Consider the following 19,414-nt stretch of genomic DNA (forward strand, 5'->3'; position numbering starts at 1 on the left):
CCTTGCTTGGGTCCACAGAGATGTCTTCAAGTGTTAGAACATGCCTCAAAAACTACACTCAATCTAACCAAAACTCACACTTTCTGAATTTGGCATACAACTTGTGTTCCCTTAATCAGTACTATCCGAAGATGTTGTGCATGCTCTTCTTTTTTCTTGGAGTATATCAAAATGTCATTAATGAACACCACTACAAACTTATCCAACTCCAGCATGAAGATTGAATTCATGAGGTATATGAAGAATATAGGAGCATTGTTGAGACCAAAGGACATGATGAGATATTCATACATCCCATACCTAGTGGAGAAAGCTGTCTTTGGTATATCTTGTGGCCAGATCTTAATTTGATGATACCCAGAACGAAGATTAATCTCTGAAAACACTTTTGCACCAGCCAATTGATTGAATAAAGTATCAATACGAGGTAAAGGATACTTGTTCTTAGTGGTTACCACATTGAGTGGGTGGTAATCCACACACATCTGAAGAGTACTGTCCTTCTTCTTCACAAAAATAGTAGGGCAACCCCATGGTGAAGAGCCAGGATAGATAAAGCCCTTCTCCAATAATTCCTCTAACTACTTCATTTCTACTAGTTCTTTAGGAGCCATGCGCGCAATGCTAGGTTCTAACTCAATGGAAAACTCTATGTCCCTATCTGGTGGTAACCTAGGTAGATCTTTAGGAAAGATATCCAGAAACTCATAGACCATAGGAATAGAGGCAAGATTAAGAGAAGCTTGAACATGAGCAACAACTGGTAAGGCTGGATCTGAGGGCATAAGGAGAGACATCCTATCCTCGAAAGAAGGAAGCCATAACTCAACAACTCTCTACTTAAGGTCTAAGACTACCCCATAAACTCGCAACCAGTTCATGTCCAGAATTGCATCTATGCCTTGCCCAGGCAGCACTATGAACTGGAGGTGGTAAGTGTGAGTGGCTAGCACTAGTTTGACTGTGTCCGTCTGAGTATTAACGCACAACTATGCACCTTGAGTACTGATTCTATAGGCAATAGGAATAACCATAAGAGATATATTGTGCCTCTGTGCAAACCCTATGCTCATGAATGAATGTGATGCGCCAGAATCAAACAACACATATGCTGGGTGGGAATTAATGGTAAACATACCAGCCATCACCGGGTCATTCTGCAAGATCTCCTCAGCCTTAGTGAAGTTGAGCAATCATATCCATTTCACCATCTTTCATCTTCCAGTTCTTACTATGGTGCTAGATCATAGACAAGTTATACCGTATTACATGGCGATTTATGAACCAATGTAGCCCAGCTGGGTACCCCAAAACACATGCCCTGCTTGTATCCTAGGCATAAGAAGGAGCAACCCATCACTCTCCTATCAAGGGGTCTAGGTCCCCATCCAAACTTGGACTCTAAGCCAACACACCTGAGTCCCAGACTCAGTGTGGTGTTTAGACCTCTACCATCCCTGACTCCAATCAGTCGGTCCAAAAAGAGCTAGAACCCATGACAAGAGAGCAACGAGTCTTCCAGCTCCCATAAGCAAGTATGTGCTCAGGATAATAATTATGTTACCTGACTAGAATCCAATGCAACGGTCGGTCCTTAACCAACACAAATAGAGAAAACAGTGTAATCAAGCTATGCCCCATTGGCCGTGGGACACAACCTATTACACCCACCAATACCCGTACCATATCCCTGCCCGGTCTCCATTTCTTTTCACCATTTTATCATGAGAGTGATAATAATAACCACCTATTGTGAGTAACGACAGGTTACTCATGCTACCGATAGCATAAGCATAGCAACTACTCAACATATGCTAGTAGGACTCATAGGTAGGTATATCTATGCATGTAGTTTCAACAATAAGCCTGTAACGTAAATGCACATCACATATATATATCCAGTGATTATTCAAAATAAAGGTTATGCACTAGGGCTTGCCTTCAGCAGGCGCGGTGTCAGCTTAGCTCAGTCAGTGGTGGCTCTAGGACCTCCTCCTACATGTGGATCTCCTCGTACTCCTCGATCACCTCCTTGAACTCATGATCTCTGATGGTCATGATCTCCGCCAACTTGTTCTCTACATGCATACGATGATGATGCAACCCTCGGCATTTTGGCAATAGCAACTCTTAAAATAAGAATACACACGATAAACTACTAAGCTATCTCTAATGACTAAGGCACTAAGCTAACTATCATCTTTACCAAATAGATTCCAAGCTCACCCTACAAGTGCTTAATTTTTATAAACCAAAATCATGCCATTATTCATTTAGCCTTAATGGGTATTTAGCTACCATATTAAATAGTCTATTTTAGGGATACAAAAATTACAATGAGCACATAATAATACAATGAAGCTACTAAAAAATTTTAGGGTTTTTGCTATCACCAATCTACCACAAAAATTCCTACAATAATTAACTTAATAATATTGAGCACTCTTAAATGATTTAATAGCTCCTAGTATCAACAAGCACATATATGCACTAAATACACTAACAGATAGAGCATAATTTTAGGAATCTTACAAAATTTGTTTCATAATTTTTGGATACCTACATGATTTTATATGATTTACCAAAGATCAGCTCGAAAATACAAATGAAAAGCTATTTCTATTCTCCATGAAAAAACTAAACTGATTTCAGCCCAACACGGCCCACACAAGATGCAGCGCGCGTGAGCACATGGCGGCTCATGGTGTGGCCCACGTGGCAAAGGCCTACGCATGTGAGGCAGCCCACGGCGAGGAAGCCCGTGCGCTGGCACATTAGCAAAAACGCCCTCGCGTTATCAGAAAATAACACGAACACTACACGTACTATTTCTATAGACAACGACTTTGTAACGGAACCTTTGGATCTTTCACCTCTTTACACAACAAGGTCCCTAGCCTCCCCCGCATGCTCTGGCATGGCGAGCGGTGGCACTGGCGCTTGCGCCGGCCACACGGTTCCCACGCTTGTGACATATTTTAGTAAATGATTTATGGTGTAAACACCGAGGGTGTTATAGGCGTGCCGACGCTGTGCTACCTAATCCCTACATGACTTTCGTCAGAGATACCTATTGACCATGTTGCCCGCCTGGATGGAATGGAGCACCACGATCGGCTGATGACGCTCGCGTGTGGCGCCTGTGGCGAACAAGGTCACAACGTGGAGCCATTGCCATCATCATCCTCAGGACCGACGGGACCCACATGAAGGAGATGAAGGGCACCATGACTCCAGAGGCCTTCTTCTCCCTAGCTTTTCTGCTCTTTCTCTTACTCTCATGTAACCTGCGTCTTTCCCTTCATCTATAAAATGGGAAGCAGGATGCCCCACGAAGGCAAGGGAAAACTGGCTTAAGGGCTCAATGAGTTTGACTAGACTCATCTCCATTCGATTCTCCATCAGAGACTTGGGACCTTGTAAGTGCAATCAAGTCCTATTGTGGGTTTTGGCATTGATGACCACCAAATTAGAGGACTAATGAGATTTATCGAGATGACAAGCAGGAAATCAAAAAATGAGGATAATGTATAGGTTGCAGGTGTCCTAATTACAAAAGGTGGCTAGACCTAGCTCAAAGGAGGTTTAAATTCTTTTATGTTTTGAAATTGAGTTTAAGGAAAGCTATACTATTAAGAGGGATTTTAGGATAGTTGGTCAACTGTTGAACCAGATGCTCAAATTCTTAGATTTACATCCTCTCACCTAGTTAAAATAGGTAGCCAAATTTCACCTCAACTTACCTATTTTGGCTAGGGCGGCAGTGCCACCCTATTAAGAGCGGCAGTGCCGCCCTTAACTGACCGTTGGACCCAAGGGGTATTTATACCCTTCAGGCCTAGCCCACAACGGTCATCCACTTCACTCAGTCATTCTGCTCGAAACATAATAGAACCAAAGCTCACTCTCTCTCCTCCATTGTTGCTCCTTCATTCCTCAAGCAAATCCTTGATTCCAACCATCAAAACTTGAAAGAAAAGGCAGCAAAACTCGATTGGAGAGCAGATCCACTGATTCCCAAAGTCTAAGAGCATTTGGTTCATGTTTTGCCAGTGGTTCTAGAGTTTGTTACTCTTGGAGTTTACTCCTAGCCGGCTAGGCGTCGCCCTTGGTCTTGCTAACTCGTGTGGTAGCCTTGGGGGGTTTGTAACCTCATTCTCAGAGCTAAGAAATCACCTCTCACTTCAAGAGTTCATTCTCTTGATTTGAGAACGAGGGTAAGGCAAGCCTTAGTGGCAAGCCCAAGTCTTTTGTGGCTTTCTCAATAATGTGGACCTAGGCAAACCTTTGTGGTGAGCTAAACCACGGGATAAATCTTGTGTCTCGCGTGCTTCATCTTGTTTACTTGCTGGTTTAGCTCTTTGGTAGCTGGTGTTAGGGTTTGGTTGCTCGATCCACTCTTGTGTGGAGTTTCTGTGGTATTCTGTCTTCGAACTGGATCTTATCTTTATATTGTAGGATTAAGCAGCTAGTGGGGTCAGGTTCATCTCCATAAAATCTCAGCTATGTTAGATTTATTTTCCAAGAGCAGCAGTGCCGCACTTCAGGCTGGTAGTGCCACCCTTGGTTCTGATAGAATTTTGAGTTGGATTTTTATAAGCCTATTCACCCCCTCTAGGCCTCCTTTATCTTCCTGTAGATCCTACAAGTGGTATCAGAGCAAGGTTGCTTCGTATACGCTTCACCGCATGAAGTATGGAAGAAGGAGGAGGTTTGAGGACCATTCGCGATGCAAACGCAAGTGGTGTGCACATCGAGGATGTCGACAGCAGCAGTGAGCTGTCCATGTCGACAGCATGTGATGGCACCATCAAAGAAGCTAAGACCACCAATGCCGAAAGAAGAAAGGCAAGAAAAGAAAGAAAAGCCACCAAGATCGCAACAAGAGAAGCTAGAGAAAAGAAGAAGGAAGAGCAGCGGCTCAAGGACAAGAAGAAGAGAAAAGAAGCTAGAAGAATCACAAGAGAGGCAAGAGTCAAGAGAAGGGCAGCAAGAGCTCAAGAGCAAGAGAAGAATGAGTATGATGCATCATCTAGTGAGCTCTCTAGTAGGTCGGATGATGGAGATGATGATGTGTCATGCCATGCTTCAAAAGAGAGCAAGAAGGTGAAGAGCAAGGACTAGAAGAAGGATAGCTATGACAAGGGCAGCAACAACAACAAGAACAAATATGTCGCCGTATCATTTAATTATTCTTATTTGTCTAACCATAACAAAAGGTCCTTTATCAATGTACCCACGGGCAAGTTGCCCTATTTGGATGGGACAAACTTTGCCAAGTGGAAGCACTTGATGAGTGTCTATCTTGTAGGTCTTCACCCCGGTCTTTGGGAGATTGTGGTGAATGGATTGCAGCCACCGGAAGATCCCAGAGTGCCAACAAATGAGGAGTTAGCTGTTGTCCATCTCAATGGCCAAGCCACAAGCATTCTTCTTAGTGCCTTGGATGGAAATGAGTATGACTGAGTGATGAATGTCAATGTTGCAAAACAGATTTGGGACACATTGCATCTAGCACATGAAGGTGTTGATAAAGTGAGGAAAGCAAAGATTGATTTGTTGATGGCTAAGCTTAATAGGTTCGTGATTGTTGATGGAGAGGGGCCACAAGAGATGTTTGATAGATTGATGACCTTGGTGGGCAAGATTAGAGGCTATGGAGGTGATGAGCTTGATGATCACAAAGTGGTAAAGGTTATGTTGGAAGCCTACTCACCAAGAAATGAGACCATAGTTACCTTGATTAGAGATAAGAAGAAGTTTGAGCACTTCACACCAAATGATGTGCTTGGAAGATTGTTGACATTTGACATGCAAAGAGAAGAAGCCAATGAGAGGAGAAGACTTGGTGAGTTGCAAGCCAAGCTAGAAGGCATGAAAATCAAGGAAGTAGCTCTCAAGGCTAATAAATCAAGCAATCAAGGCACCTCCAACAAGGCGAAGGGCAGCAAGCAAGCATCAACAAGTCAGCCCAAGGAAATCAAGTCAACTCCACAAAATGATGATCCAAGTTCATCCTCAAGTGAAGATGAAGATGATGGGGCTGATTACATGAAGATTGATGACATGGCTTTGTTCATGAAGAACTATCACAAGGGGCTGAAAAGGAATGGGTATAAAATAGTGCAAAGAAGGTTCCCAAACAAGAAGAAGAGGGCTTGCTACAATTGTGGCAGCACCGAGCATTTCATTGCTAAGTATCCCTATGAGAAGAAAGACAACAAATACAAGAGGGACAACAATAAAGGCAAGCATGAACACAAAAAGAGATATAAGCAAATGGGAGAGGCACACATTGGACATGAATGGGACTCAACTAAGGAGTCAAGTGATGAGGATGTGAAGGTTGCAACCATGGCCATTCAAAAGCCATCCTCTACACCAAGGCTCTTCAACAACATGTCCGATGATGATTGAAAGCATCTAGGCCCCTAGTTGGATTTTGGTGATTAATGTCAATACAAGATTACTATGACTAACGTGTGTTTTGTAGAGGCAAATAAAGTTAGGTCATGGTAATGGAGATCGATTGGGCAATCGAGGTTGTCATGCCCCTATGATGGAAATCGTTTCGGTTTTCAAAGGATTGGACGACAAGGTTAAGGATGACTAGTTCTAAGTGTCGATTGGAGTTGGAAAGACACTTAGAGTAGTTTAGGACTTTGTTTTTCCTTTGGCCATACTATTAAGGGGGGTATGGACGGGTAGCTTGACCTAGTTGAGTCTAGTGAGTTAGGTGTGGTGCACACTTGTTAAAACTAGCTCTAGGTAGCTCCTATGAATGCCTAAGATCCTTTGGAGCAAACTTCATTCACATATGATCGAAAGTTGAAAGTGAATGGAGGGTCAAATACTGACCGGACGTTGGCTCCGGTGTGACCGGACGCTGGCCGCAGGGTCCGGTCAGTTCACTTGACTGAGGAGATCAAGTCTGGTGTGATCGGACGCTGGAAGGTCAATGTGACCGAACGCTGAGGGCCATCGTCCGGTTGACTCCAGTAAGGGTCCAGACTTGAGAAAGTGTGACCGGACACGTCCGGTCAATGGTGACCGGACCCTGAGTATCCAGCATCCGGTCGATTACAGTAAGCATCCAAGAGCGACCGGACACGTCCAGTCAGTACTGACCAGACCCTGATAGCGTCCGGTCATCACGTGAAAACTGTTGCGCGGTTGAACTGACCGGAGCATCCGGTCAAAATGATCGGAGCGTCCGGTCACCCCGCAGAAGCTCATAACGGTTCGTTTTTCAGGCTACCCTATAAATAGAAGCTCCACTCATGAGTGGAGTTACTTTTGCTCATTCTAATAGCTGAGAAACCCGTTTGTGAGTGCCAAGAAGAGCAAGGTCCTAGTGAGGTGTTTGTGATTTGAGAATCCAAGAGTGAAACCTCATTAGTGAATCAAGAGTAGACAAGTGTGCATCCATCTTCTCATTAGGCTTCGCGTGGTCAAGTGAGAGTTCGTGCTTGTTACTCTTGGTGATCGCCATCACCTAGACGGCTTGGTGGTGATTGGGAGCTTGGTGATCACCCGGCGGAGCTTGTGGGTGACCCAACTCAACTTGTGAGCGGCTTTGGGTGATTCGCTGCGACGGAGTGTCGAAGAATCAACCCATAGAGAGCACTTGATCCTTGCGCGGATCAAGGGGGAGCTACACCCTTGCGTGGGTGCTCCAACGAGGACTCGTGGAGAGTGGCGACTCTCCGATACCTCGGCAAAACATCGCCGCGTTCCTCTCTCCATTTACTTTGAGTATTTACTTCGAGCAATTCATTACTTATCTTTACATTCATAGAATTGCTATGCTAAAGTAAGTTTGGAACATAGGTTGCAAGTCTTTTGCGCATTATTTTGATAGAAATACTTTTCTAGGCACAAGGGGTTAATTGGGCTATCCGTAGGATTTGATTATTGTAAGAAAATTTAGAATTAGCCCAATTCACCCCCCCTCCTCTTGGGCATCTTGATCCTTTCAATTGGTATTAGAGCCTCGTGCTCACATTTTTAAGCCTAACCGCTTAGAGCAAGATGTCTCATGGAGATGGACGTCCTCCTATCTTCGAGGGGGATGATTTTCCATATTGGAAAATTCGCATGGAGGCTTACCTAGAAGCTCTAGATGTTGGAATTCTTAGAGCCGCCTCTCAAGGGTTCCCAACACCTAAGAATGCCGCACAACTTCAAGGCAATGAAGTAAACTATGAAAAATGGAATGCAAAGGCTCGCAACACCATCTTTAGAGGCCTTTGCAAAGATGTGTTCAATTGTGTAAGGAACCACAAAGACGCCCATGCACTATGGTCGGACATTTGTGCGCTCCATGAGGGAACCAAGAGTGAGCGTAAGGAACGCTAGCATCTTGTGATTAAAAAGCTAAATTCTTTTGAGATGCTTCCCAAAGAAAGTGCTAATGAAATGTATTCTCGTTTAAATGTTATTGTAGAGGAAGTCAATGGGCTTGGACTTACTCAAATGTCACCATCCAACGTTGTGAGAAAGATCTTGAGTGTCCTCCCCATTGACAAATATGGGCACATTGTGACCGTGCTACATCAAGGTGATCTTTCCACCACTACATCGACACAAATCTTGGGAAAGATCAATGCTCATGAGATGTACATGCACATCACGCCACAAGATGGCTCATCCTCTACAAAGAAGAAAGAGAAGGACTTAGCATTCAAAGCTAGCCAAGATAAGGGCAAGGCAAGACTTGAGTATGAGAGCTCAAGTGATGAAGATGATGAAGAAAGTCTTGCTCTCATGGTGAAGAAGACCGCCAAGATGCTAAAGAAGCTAAACAAGAGTGGCATCAAGTTTGACGGCAAGAAGAAGAAGTTCTTCACTAGCTCAAGAAGAAAGCCAATCTCCGAGATGGATTGCTACAATTGTGGCGAACTTGGCCACCTAGCTCATCAATGCACAAAGCCCAAGAAAGACAAGTTCAAGAACAAGGGCAAGAAAGATGATTCAAGTGATGAAGATGAAAAGAAAAAGAACAAGCCATACAAGAAGAGAGATGGCAAAAAGAGAGACTTCTACAAGAAGAAGAAGAAGAAGAGTGGCAAGGCCTATATTGTCGGTGATTGGCTCACGGACATTGATTCATCAAGTGGATCATCCAATGATGAGAGTGACAATGAGAAGGTGGCCGCCATTGCTATTGATCTTGCATCCTCACCGCCACCATCGCCATCATCCTCTACACACATATGCCTTATGGCCAAGGGTGAACGCAAGGTAACTAAGAGTGATGATAGTAGTGATGATGAGCAAGCTAGTGATGATGACAGTGATAGCGATGATGATTCACCCACATATGATGATCTTGTCAAAATATTAAGAAAATACACTAAGATCATTAGAAAGAGTAGAGCTACAAATGAAAAACTTGATGCTAAAAATGATTCACTCTTAGCTAAGTGTGATACATTGGAAAAGGATAATGATGAGCTCAAAGAAACAAATGACTCTATATCATCCAAACTCAAGGAGCTCAAATCTTCTAAGAAAGAGCTTAAAGATAAACATGATAAACTTGAGTGGGTGCACAATGAGCTTATCATTAGTCACAACAAGCTAAAAGATGAATATACAACTCTAAAGATCAATTATGATACCCTTGTTATTGCACAAGAATTCTTACCAAATGAGCCACATGTTGCTACTAACCATGTTGTTAAGATTGATATAGCTACCTCTTGTGATGATTTAATTGATGAGAGCATTGAGCATGGATCTAGTAGCAAAGGCAAGCAAGTGGTTGAGTGCAATGACTATGATGAGTATGTCAGGCTCAAGAGTGACCATGAGAAGCTCATGAAAGATCTTGAAGAGATGAAAAGTCACAACACCATTGTGCTAGAAACTCTTGATCATGACAAAGAGTTGATCCTTGAGAATGAGAAGCTCAAAGAAGAAAACAAGAAACTCAAGGAAGAGAAGAACAATGATATTCTCAAGGAAGAGAACAAGAAGCTCAAGATGGAGAAAGAGCATCTCAAGGTGGGATTGAGCAAGTTTGCTAGAGGCAAGCATCTCCAAAGTAAGCTACTCATGAATACCATCATGAAGATGGATAGAAGTGGCATTGGATATATGGCAAGTGTAGAGAAGAAGAAGGCTCAAGCTCAACACCAACAATCAAAGCCAAAGCTAAAGCCAAAGAGATGTTTTGAGTGTGGACAAGAAGGCCACTTTGCTCATGAGTGTCAAACTCCACCACCACAACCCTTGCCCAAGCATGCTAGACCCTTTGCTTTCAATGCTCACTACATGCTTAGAAAAGATTCTAGAGGAAAGATAAAAGTCATGTTCTTAGGACCCCCCAACAAGAGTAGGCCTAAGAAGATTTGGGTGGCTAAGTCACTTGTTGAGAAGGTGAAGGGCCCTCAACAAGTTTGGATCCCTAAAGCTTGAATCTCTTGTGTGTAGGTGAACTACAAGACCGATGGAAGTCATTGGGTTATTGATAGTGGTTGCACTCAACATATGACTGGTGATCCTCATATGTTCACCTCACTAGATGAAGAGGTAGATGGACAAGAGAAAATAACATTTGGAGATAATTCAAAGGGCAAGGTTAAAGGATTGGGCAAAGTGGCAATATCAAATGATCATTCCATCTCCAATGTGCTCTATGTTGCCTCATTGAGTTTCAACTTGATATCCGTTGGGCAATTGTGTGATCTTGGCTTCCAATGCTTATTCACCAAGAAGGAGGTTGTTGTATCCAAAGTAGATGACAAACAAGTGATATTCAATGGATTTAGATACAACTTATATCTAGTTGACTTCACCTCCGAAGATGCAAACTTGAAGACTTGCCTATTCACCAAAACAACACTTGGGTGGCTATGGCATAGAAGACTTGCTCATGTTGGGATGAGCTCACTCAAGAAGCTTATGAAGAATGATTTGGTGAGAGGGTTGAAGGATGTGAAGTTTGAGAAGGACAAGCTTTGTAGTGCATGTCAAGCCGGCAAGCAAGTTGCAAACACTCATCCAACCAAAGCTTTTATGTCAACCACAAGAGTGCTAGAACTCCTACACATGGATTTATTTGGACCAACAACATATAAGAGTTTGGGAGGAAATCTCTATAGTCTTGTGATTGTGGATGACTATTCAAGGTATACATGGGTGTTCTTCCTTCATGACAAATCCAAAGTTGCATCTTGTTTCAAGAAGTTTGCCAAGAGAGCTCAAAATGAATTTGAAGTGAAGCTCAAGAAGATAAGAAGTGACAATGGCAAAGAGTTTGACAACACAAACATAGAAGCTTATTGTGATGAAGTTGGAATCAAACATGAGGTCTCCGCAACCTATACTCCTCAACAAAATGGTGTAGTTGAGAGGAAGAACCGAACTTTGATCACTCTTGCAAGGACAATGCTAGATGAGTACAACACCCCCAAAGCTCTATGGGCGGAAGCAATCAACACCGCATGTTATGCATCCAACCGCCTATTTCTTCAAAAGTTCCTTGTCAAGACACCGTATGAGTTGCTCAATGGGAAGAAGCCAGACGTCTCCTTCTTTAGGGTGTTTGGTTGCAAGTGCTACATCTACAAGAAGCGGCAACACCTAGGGAAGTTTCAAAGACGTTGTGATATAGGTTTTCTTGTTGGTTACTCATTGAAGTCCAAAGCATATAGAGTATTTAATCATGCCACCGGCTTGGTTGAAGAAACATATGATGTGGAATTTGATGAATCTAATAGCTCCCAAGGAGCACATGAGAATCTTGATGATGTAGGTGATGAACCATTGAGGGAGGCTATGAAGAACATTTCGGTGGGAGACATCAAGCCAAAAGATGATGAAGATGATGTATAAGTCATTAACCAACCTTCTTCATCAAATGTACCACAAGATGGTGAAAAAGATGGGAGAGTGGAAAATGAAGATACTCGTATCTCTCATGAGCAAATGGTGGTACAAGCATAAGATGTTGATGCTCCACAACCTCCTCCTCAAATGGTTAATAGAAGAAACACACCTCTCCTACAAGATCATCCACAAGATCTCATCATAGGGAGTCCATCAAAGGGTGTGATGACTCAATCTCAAAAACTTACTTCATTTATTGCTCATCACTCTTTTGTCTCTTGCTATGAGCCTACCAAGGTAGAAGAAGCTCTTAAAGATCCGGATTGGATCAATGCCATGCATGAAGAGTTGAACAACTTCACTCGCAATGAAGTTTGGACTCTTGAAGAGCGACCAAAAGGTGCAAGAGTCATTGGAACGAAGTGGGTGTTCCACAACAAGCAAGATGATCAAGGTGTTGTTGTGAGGAATAAGGCAAGACTAGTTGCAAAGGGGTTCTCTCAAGTTGAAGGTTTGGATTTTGGAGAGACCTTTGCACCGGTTGCAAGATTAGAAGCCATCCGTATCCTTCTTGCATATGCATCACATCATGAAATGAAACTATATCAAATGGATGTGAAAAGTGCATTTTTAAATGGCTTTATAAATGAACTAGTCTATGTTGATCAACCTCCCGGGTTTGAAGACCCTAGATATCCTAATCATGTTTATAGGTTGTCCAAGGCACTATATGGGCTTAAGCAAGCCCCAAGAGCTTGGTATGAGTGCCTTCGGGACTTCCTCATTGAGAAGGGCTTCACCATTGGGAAGGTCGACACCACACTATTCACCAAGAAGCTTGATGGGCATATCTTCATTTGTCAAGTATATGTTGATGATATCATCTTTGGATCATCAAATGAAGACTCATGCAAAGAATTTGGTGAATTGATGTCGAAGGAGTTCGAGATGTCAATGATTGGTGAGCTTACATTCTTTCTTGGTTTTCAAGTCAAGCAAATGAAAGAAGGCATCTTCATCTCTCAAGAGAAATACACAAAAGATCTTCTCAAGAGATTCAAGATGGATGAATGTAAGCCAATCAAGACACCAATGCCTACAAATGGACATCTTGACCTAGATGAGGGAGGTAACCCGATTGATCAAACTCTCTACCGTTCTATGATTGGTAGCTTGTTATATTTAACCGCATCTAGGCCCGACATCATGTTTAGTGTGTGTATGTGTGCTAGATTTCAAGCTAGTCCTAAGAAAACACATTTAATTGCTGTAAAAAGAATCCTTAGGTATCTTAAGCACACACCAAGCATTGGTCTTTGGTATCCCAAAGGAGCTTTATTTGAATTAATTGGCTATTCCGATTTGGATTACGTCGGATGCAAAGTTGATAGAAAAAGCACATCCGGAGGGTGCCATTTGCTTGGTAGATCACTTGTGTCTTGGTCCTCTAAGAAACAAAATAGTGTGGCTTTGTCCACCGCCGAAGCGGAATACATTGCCACGGGTGCTTGTTGTGCACAAATATTATACATGAAACAAACTTTGCTAGACTATGGAGTAGTTCTAGAGAAAGTACCTCTTTTGTGCAACAATGAAAGTGCGGTAAAACTTCCAAATAATCTGGTTCAACACTCTCGCACCAAGCATATAGATATCCGCCATCACTTTCTAAGAGATCATGTGGCTAAAAATGATATATCACTAGAAGATGTAAGATCCAAAGATCAATTAGCGGATATCTTCACTAAACCGCTAGATGAGGCTACATTTTGTAGATTGCGGAATGAGCTCAATGTACTTGATTTTAGTAACTTCACTAAAAATTGAGCTTGTATTGTCCCTTGCATTCATTATAATATACAACATGTTTAAATTTGTGGCAATGCATATAGGGCTTGTCTAACATGGTTAAGATAACCGCCGAAAAGCGTGTGAAGAAGCTTAACCTTGGATCAAACTTGACAAGCAACTAGTTTTACTTACAAGTATTGCATATGCATGAATGTTGTTTTGTCGTTTTGTTCCATTTGCCCTCTTGTTGCCTATTTTCTTAAAAAGAATTATAGCCTAAGGCAAAATATTTTGAAAAATATGAGGGTTTGAGAGAGGTCACTCACATCAGTCCCAATTGGTGTTTATTTGGATCTTATTCAAGTTGGGACTTGATTGGGAATAGGCAGCATGAAGGAAGGTTGAAGGTTTGCTGGTAAAAGTGCACCGGACGCTTCACCGGACGCTGCTATCCAGCGTCCGGTCAGTTCACAGGAGGTGAACTGCTGCCAAAGGAGTGACCGGATGCTGCGTCTGTGCGTCCGATCAAGCAGACCTTCAGTGTCCGGTCGATCGAAGGAAGGAAGGGCAGTACTAACCGGACCCTGCCTATGTCCGGTCATGGACCACCGAACGCGTCCGGTCCTGATTCCAGAGGATTTGGACCTCTCTGGAATCGACCGGACGCTGGGTGGTAGCGTCTAGTCGCTACCACCGGAGCGTCCGGTCAGTGGATCTGCGGTTAAATAGTTCCCCACACACGACAGATTAGGAAACGGAGAAAAGAGTCCTGAAACCGCGTGAGATCCACTGACCGGACGCTGGGTGGTAGCGTCTGGTCGCTACCATCGGAGCGTCCGGTCAGTGGATCTCGTGCGGTTTCAGGGCTCTTTTCTCTATTTCCTAATCCGTCGCGTGTGGGGAACTATTTAACCGCAGCCCTACCCTGTTTCGCCCTTCACCTTGCCTTTGCCCTAGCCAGCGCTGCCGCCTCCTGCGCCTCAACTGCTTGCCACCCACGCACCGCCGTGCTACTGCCTCGCCGCGCCACTACAACACTGCGCCGGCCACCTCGTGCCCAAGCTCGCCGTGCCGCCATCTAGCTAGCTCTGCCCGAGTCTTCCCGCGCGCCACCGCGCCAGCACAGCCCGCGCCACCGTAGCTCGCGCACCACCGCGCTCGCCCGGCCCTCTTGCCACCTCGCAGCCCAAGCCGAGCCTGCTAAGTTCTTTGGCACCATTGCCGAGGCTGCTGGTCATCACGCCATGTGCCCTAGCCCTACCACCTCCTTGATTGGTAAGGCAAGATTTATTTTTCAATCTTGATCTCTACAATTGTGACCTAGATCAAATTTTCAATGCACTGATTCCCCATTGCATTCAGGGCTTTTGACCTAACCCTAGCTGGTTCCGAGTTTCCCCGCGCGACATCTTATCTTTTCTCGGATCGCTGATCGTCAGGTAGAAAGCCATTTGATTCAAATTCGCATCTACATTGCTTTCTCTATTAGGGTTTTGCATCTATTAGACATATGGTATTTATTTGTATATCCATCTATTCTATCATGCAGCGAGTCGGTTCCATTGTGGTTCTTCTGGCAGTTGGCAGTCAACTCAGAGCCAAGCTCGCGAGTAAGGATCGAGGCCAAGCCTCGAAAGTGGCAGTTTGACAGTTGATCTTCATCAGCGGCAGTTCACCATCTTGTCAGTTCAGATGGCTCGCACCAAGAACGTTGGTGGTGGCCTAGGTGATGATGATTGGAGGCCCCTGCCTCGCCAGCTAGCCGGATCGAAGGGCAAGTCAACCAAGCAGGTGACATCCAAGAAGCGGAAGTACCCCGACGCAGAGACAGCGAGAGCAGCAGCTGTTGTAGAGGCCGTAGAGCGTGCCGAGAGAGGTGGTGCCCATAGTGGAGTTGTCATTGCAGATCAGCCAGTTTCACCAGTAGTCAGAGCTGTGATTGAGGAGGTTGAGCGTCATCACGGTAGTCCAGCTGGGATTGCCATGTTTGCAGGATGACGGGTTGCCATTAAGGAGGGTCCGTCAGCACAGCAGCAGCCCCCACCAGTAGAGCCTCAGCCAGCCCAGGAGACTCAGGAGGGCAAGCAGGCACAGTAGACCCAAGAGGCCAAGGAGACAAAGCTGGCACCCTAGCTTCGCCGCTCTGGATAGACCCGTGTACCAGTCTCGCCGAGGCCGCCGACACAGCGGAGGGGATCACATCCTCCACCTAGACCACAGGGTCCACCTCTAGTGGTACACCTCGACTTGAGGGCCGCTACCGCTAGGCAGGTTCAGCAACTGCGCTTTGTTGAGTTTGAGGTTTGGTTTCCTCCGAGGAGGGATCAGAGAGCAGCTGAGGGTTTCTACACGCCACTGTAGGAGGATTTCTACAATGCTTATCTCAACAGTGGGGCAGTGTTTAGATCTTAGAGAGTCTGTCAGATAGAGTTTATTATGGCAGCAGCCGGAGAGAACATTCGGCCATACTTATCATATTTGCCAGGACTGACAGATTTGATTGGACGGACGAGGATATATGTACCATCTTGGGTTCGTCAGTTTTATGCTTCACTCTTCATCGATCCACATCACAGGTTTATTCACTTTGCTTTCAGAGGCAAAGACAATAGAGTGATGAGTGTCAGGGCCAGAGAGATACTAAGGCTATAGGAGCAGCCTATCAAGATGCATGAGGTTTGTTATGGACAGCAGGGGCCTCCCAGGCGTCCTCATGGAGGGCAGGTGCCCCCTACAGATTTAGTGCGCCATTGCTTCAAGGAGCCCTTTGGTGAGGGGTCAAGCAGGAACCCCAGTGACTTGACTCCTATAGCGAGAGTGCTAGAGGCCATCATTAGGAGGACACTGCTTCCCAGGTTGGGATACAGGGAGGGTCTGACTCGCTTACAGCTCTAGCTTCTCAATGCCATCATGCAGTAGACAATATTTGATATCTGGGATCTCCTACTTTCAGAGATGGAGGACACAATAGCTAAGGGATTCAAGGGTCGCAGGCAGCTTCCCTATGCTCACTGGATCATGTTCCTCATCCACAGAGTTGTGCTTGATAAGCCCCCTGGTATGATGGATGAGTATACAGGTGCCACCATAGAGTTCCTAGCTTACAACATGTCACAGAGGATAAGACACACCACTCCTCAGGCACCTAGACAGCCTAGCCATCGTCCTGACATGCCAGAGTCTATAGCTTAGCAGAATGAGATCATTAGAGGGATTGCAGCCACTAAGGAGGAGGAGCTAGAGGCATAGCAGGAGGTGAGCGAGTACAGTGATAGCTCTGATGACGACTACCAACCTATACCTTAGATGCCTCCATGTAGACACAATGCAGAGGCCGGTAGCTCCAGTTCTGCTCCACCTACTCCGTAGACAGACCCCGCTCTCATTGCTATTCTTGAGCGGATGCAGCAGGATCAGACACGACAGGCATAGGAGACAGCTGCCAACTTCGCACAGTTTCAGGCTCGTCAGGATGAGTTCCAGCGACAGTAGCGGCTCCTTTAGCACCAGCAGTTACTTATGCAGCAGCAGCTCATGGGATTCATGCAGCATGTAGTGACAGCCATTGGGGTCCTACTACCACAGCCTTTGCCCCAGCTTGCACAGCCTCCTACTACTTTGACGACTCCAGCAGTACAGCTAGTGGGCTCCAGAGTCAGGGACAGCCTCCAGCTCAGTTTGCTTCACCTCTTATACAGGTGTCCCAGTGGTTAGCCTCACCCGTGGTAGCCCCACGGTTCACTCCACTTCAGACGGGCTTCACACCAGAGCAGTCTTCCTCACTATTCGTGCCTGAGACGTCAATCTCCAAGAGTCTTGGAGCATCCTTCAGCGAGTTGACTGGCATGCCTACTCTGCCTCATATGCATACCGCCGGTCTGTCTACAGTAGCTCCAGTCGCAGTGACTACTCAGAGGCTCCCCTCGTCTGTCGCCTCGTCAGATCCTACGACAGACATACTAGCAGCTTCACAGGCAGCACCCGCCCTAGCTCAGACCCAGACCGCTTTAGCGACACTCCCTACCACAGAGGGTCAGTTAGTTTAGAGCTCAGGGTCAGATGATGATGGCGCCCAGTTCCAGCTTGCCCCATGTTCTTTAGCGCCTGGCTCGTCCGCTGCAGCTCCACCGACCGATCCTTAGGTTTTGGTGTTTGACACCAAAGGGGGAGAGGGAGTTCGAGTATGTAGTCTCAGGGGGAGCTACATTTAGGGGGAGCTAGTTATATAGTATTAGCTTATTATATACATTTGGAGTTTTATTTGTGTGATACACTATTACTTATGCATTTGTGTGTTTACTTTCATGCATACTATTATATATGTGATAGTGCTATCTACGTGATTATGATAATGACATGTGTGATTTCTACTTTGCATCATTTAAATGTCATATCACTTGTGTTATGCTCATTTGCCCTTGCTTCCGCGTTTATTCCTTGAAGCAAATGAGCTTTGTTACTCGTACTCATGCTTAATTCATATTCTTTGAGTACATTATGTTGGCTTGGGTCATATAAGCTTGACTAACACTTTTGTTCTTACCGACAAAAGCTTATATGAACTAAGCTCGTCAAAAACCTCACTCATTAACATACTCGAGGTAGTATTGTCATCAATCACCAAAAAGGGGGAGATTGAAAGCATCTAGGCCCCTAGTTGGATTTTGGTGATTAATGTCAATACAAGATTACTATGACTAACATGTGTTTTGCAGAGGCAAATAAAGTTAGGTCATGGTAATAGAGATCGATTGGGCAATCGAGGTTGTCATGCCCCTACGATGGAAATCGTTTCGATTTTCAAAGGATTGGACGACAAGGTTAAGGATGACTAGTTCTAAGTGTCAATTGGAGTTGGAAAGACACTTAGAGTAGTTTAGGACTTTGTTTTTCCTTTGGCCATACTATTAAGGGGGGTATGGATGGGTAGCTTGACCTAGTTGAGTCTAGTGAGTTAGGTGTGGTGCACACTTGTTAAAACTAGCTCTAGGTAGCTCCTATGAATGCCTAAGATCCTTTGGAGCAAACTTCATTCACATATGATCGAAAGTTGAAAGTGAATGGAGGGTCAAATACTGACCAGACGCTGGCTCTAGTGTGACCGGACGCTGGCCGCAGGCTCCGGTCAGTTCATTAGACTGAGGAGATCAAGTCTGGTGTGACCAGACGTTGGAAGGTCAATGTGATCGGATGCTGAGGGCTAGCGTCCGGTCGACTCCAGTAAGGGTCTAGACTTGAGAAAGTGTGACCGGATGCGTCCAGTTAGTGGTGACCAGACCCTGAGTATCCAGCATCCGGTCGATTACAGTAAGCATACAAGAGCGACCAGACGTGTCCGGTCAGTGCTGACCGGACCCTGACAGCGTCCGGTCATCACATGAAAACTGTTGTGCAGGTTGAACTGACTGGAGCGTCCGGTCAAAACGATCGGAGCGTCCGGTCACCCCACAGAAGCTTATAACGGTTCGTTTTTCAGGCTGCCTTATAAATAGAAGCTCCACTCGTGAGTGGAGTTACTTTTGCTCATTCCAACAGCTGAGAAACCCGTTTGTGAGTGCCAAGAAGAGCAAGGTCCTAGTGAGGTGTTTGTGATTTGAGAATCCAAGAGTGAAACCTCATTAGTGAATCAAGAGTAGACAAGTGTGCATCCATCTTCTCATTAGGCTTCGCGTGGTCAAGTGAGAGTTCGTGCTTGTTACTCTTGGTGATCGCCATCACCTAGATGGCTTGGTGGTGATTGGGAGCTTGGTGATCACCCGGCAGAGCTTGTGGGTGACCCAACTCAAGT

Source organism: Miscanthus floridulus, chromosome 19 (assembly GCF_019320115.1).
Source record: "Miscanthus floridulus cultivar M001 chromosome 19, ASM1932011v1, whole genome shotgun sequence".
NCBI classification, from domain to species: Eukaryota; Viridiplantae; Streptophyta; class Magnoliopsida; order Poales; family Poaceae; genus Miscanthus; species Miscanthus floridulus.